Source organism: Tachyglossus aculeatus, chromosome 21 (genome assembly GCF_015852505.1).
Source record: "Tachyglossus aculeatus isolate mTacAcu1 chromosome 21, mTacAcu1.pri, whole genome shotgun sequence".
Lineage (NCBI taxonomy): Eukaryota > Metazoa > Chordata > Mammalia > Monotremata > Tachyglossidae > Tachyglossus > Tachyglossus aculeatus.
Window position 1 is genome coordinate 12171746 of NC_052086.1, and position 3398 is coordinate 12175143.

Here is a 3398-nt window from a genome sequence, read left to right on the forward strand (position 1 = left end):
GTGTGACGCGGTGGATGATCCCGGGACAGGTGAATTTCCCCTACTGCCTGACGGAACCGCCGCACGGGTTCTCGGTGACCAAGGAGCGCGGGTATCCGCGGGAGAGGCGGGTCGGGCGTCAGGACGCCTGGCTTCCATTCCCGTGCCTGCCGTGTGGTATGGTGTCACAAATACCCTTGATGATCCTCCGTACCGTACGCTGAAAGTCCCGCGTACCCCGACTTGGCCTCGTGTCTCCCTCACTAAGTCACAGCACGACGTCCCGTGGAGCTGACGATTTGGTTCCTTGGCCTCTGGCTAAGCTCCGTACATCTGGGCTAGATTGGAAAAATGGGCACGGGTGAGCTGATGAAGACGATTCAGATTCGGTCCGTTTTAGCGCGGAGGATGAGCGTAAAGGTGGGCCGTAAAGTTCTCGCTTCGGATGGAGGTTTTGATTTTCTCGTGAGCTTTTAAGGCACTTGGTTTCAGGAGAGGGAAGGAAGGGCGGCCGTCCCGTTAGGTATGGAAATAGCAAGTTAGCTCTGGAGTACCGAGATGCTGGAGAATGGTATGGGGGGGAACACAATTAAGGATGGTCTGTGTTGGTTAATTTGTTTTTTGTTGTTGTTTTGTTGTTGTTGTTAATTTGTTTTGTTGTTGTTGTTGTTTCGTTGCTTTGTTTTGTCTCCCCCTTCTAGACTGTGAGCCCGCCGTTGGGTAGGGACCGTCTCTAGATGTTGCCAACTTGTCCTTCCCAAGCGCTTAGTCCAGTGCTCTGCACACAGTAAGCGCTCAATAAATGCGATTGAATGAATGAATAGCCGTAGACACACCTCCTAATAATAATAATGGTATTTGTTAAGCGCTTACTATGTGCAAAGCCCTGTTCTAAGCGCTGGGGAGACTACGAGGTGATCAAGTTGTCCCACGGGGGGCTCACGGTCTTATTCCCCATTTTCCGGATGAGGGAGCTGAGGCCCAGAGAAGTGACGTGACTCGCCCGAAGTCGCAAAGCTGACGGTTGGCGGAGCCGGGATTTGAACCCGTGGGGCCGGCACGGCAAAAATCGTTTAATTTCGCTGTGCCTCAGTTACCTAGTGTAAAATGGGGATTAAGAGTGTAAACCCCATGGGAAATATAAACTGTATCCGACCCAATTATCTTGTATCTACCCCAGTGCTTAGTGCGGTGCCTGGCACGTGGTAAGTGCTTAACAAATACCATAAAAAGAAGCAGTGTAGCTCAGTGGAAAGAGCCCGGGCTTTGGAGTCAGAGGTCATGGGTTCAAATTCCGGCTCCACCACTTAGCTGTGTGACTTCGAGCAAGTCACTTAACCTCCCTGGGCCTCAGTTATCTCATCTGTAAAATGGGAATTAAGACTGTGAGCCCCCTGTGGGGCAACCTGATCACCATGTAACCTCCCCGGCGCTTAGAACTGTGCTTTGCACATAGTAAGCGCTTAATAAATGCCATTATTACTATTATTATTAATAATAAAATATTATTATTTAAAATTAAAAGCATTATTTTAACATTATTAAGTTATTGTTTATTAAATTATTATTAATAAATTATAATTATAACAAATTATTGATAAATTATTAATTATTGGAATTATTGTTAAAATTATTATTTTTAATAAAAAAGAAACTAACAAAATTCCCCTGAGGATTGAACAGCTGGCCTAGTGAATACACCATGGACCTCGGAGCCAGGGTTCTAATCCCGGCTATGCCACTTGCCTGCTGGGTGACCTCGGGCAAATCGCTTAGCCTCTCTGGGCCTCAGTTGCCTTATCTCTAAAACGGGTTTTAAGACCGTGAGCCCCGGGTAGGAAATGGACTGTATCCAAACTGATTCTATTGCTTCTCATTCAGTTGTAGTTGAGCGCTTACTGTGCGCTGTACTAAGCGCTTGGAAAGTATAATTTGGCAATATGTCAAGATGAATAAATGACTGAAGGTAGATTTTTAGAGGAGTCCTTGAGGGACAGGCAGCTCACCTAAGCGCCTGGAAAGTCTAATTTGGCAATAGATAGAGATGAATAAATGAATGAGGGTAGATTTTTAGAGGAGTCCTTGGGGGACAGGCATGCTCCTTTCCACTGCTCCCTTCCCTGAGGTTTAAATGTCAGCTTCTGCTTTAAAAGGCGCTCGCGCCATGACCCGGCCTGCAAACTGGCGGCCGTTTGAAAGGGGCAGTGCCAAGGGGGGACGGCTGGAGATTGTCCAGGCCCATTCCTGGACCCCCTTCCGTCTTGGAGAGGCGGAGGCGACGGTGGCTTTTGAAGACGACACCACCCTCCTCCTGCCCAGGACTACGGCCACGACGCCGGCGGGGTCGGCGTTGACCGCCAGCCATTCGCCCCCGCAGCCCCCGGCCCCCCGGCGTCACAGTCCTGGGCGTCCGTTTACGGCGAAGTAGGTCGGACAAGGTGCCCGCACCAAGTAATTTCCCTGGAGACCTGGATCCTGATTTGGGGCAGCCTCGGGACCGGAGCTGCCGTTTTAGCGTCGAGCAGGTTAATTAGGGCCGCTGGCTTCAGAGATGAGTCCTCGGTATCTGTCTTTCCGGCGTCGGGTGACCTCGGTGCTCGGAGGTGCTCAGGGGTCCGCCGGCTTGGCTAATGACCCAACCTCTGCCGAGGAGGGGCCCGTGAGTGGGCTCTGCTCCTCGCTGACCCCCAACCAGGTGGGAAGCCCGCCGCCCCGTAGCCCCAGGCGATGGGGCCGCGGTTTCCGACTGTGTCCAACCCCATCTTCTAGCCACACTTCGCTCCTGACCAGGTGGCCTCTGCCTCCTCACTCACACTCTTCTCCCTCCCCATGTCAATCAGGCTTTGGCTGTTCCCAAGGTGACCCCTGCCTCTCCCCTCTCCATTCCAGTCCCTCTATCCAGTGACCCATCACGGGCCATCCAACGCCCCTGACTCTCCTCTCTCCACCCCTGACTCTCTCCCAGCGGCCCAGTTTAGACAGTTCAACACCCCTGACTCTCCCCTTCCCATCCCCTATTCTTTTCCAGTGACCCAGCGTGGGACCATCCAACAGCCCCGACTCTTCCCTCTCCATTCCTGTCTCTCCCTCCAGTGCCCCAGCATGGGCCATCCAACTCCCCCTGATTCTCTTCTTCCCAACCCCAACTCGCCACCAGTGACCCAGCATGGGCCATCCAACACCCCCGATTCCCCCTTCTCCATCCCTAGTTCCACCTCTCCACCCCGACCCTCACCCATTGAACCAGCACAGACAGTCTAACAGCCCTGACTCTCCCCTCTCCACCCCTGACTCTCCCCCAGTGCCCCAGCATGGGCCATCCAACTCCCCCTGATTCTCTTCTTCCCAACCCCAACTCGCCACCAGTGACCCAGCATGAGCCATCCAACACCCCCGATTCTCCCTCCTCCATCCCTAGT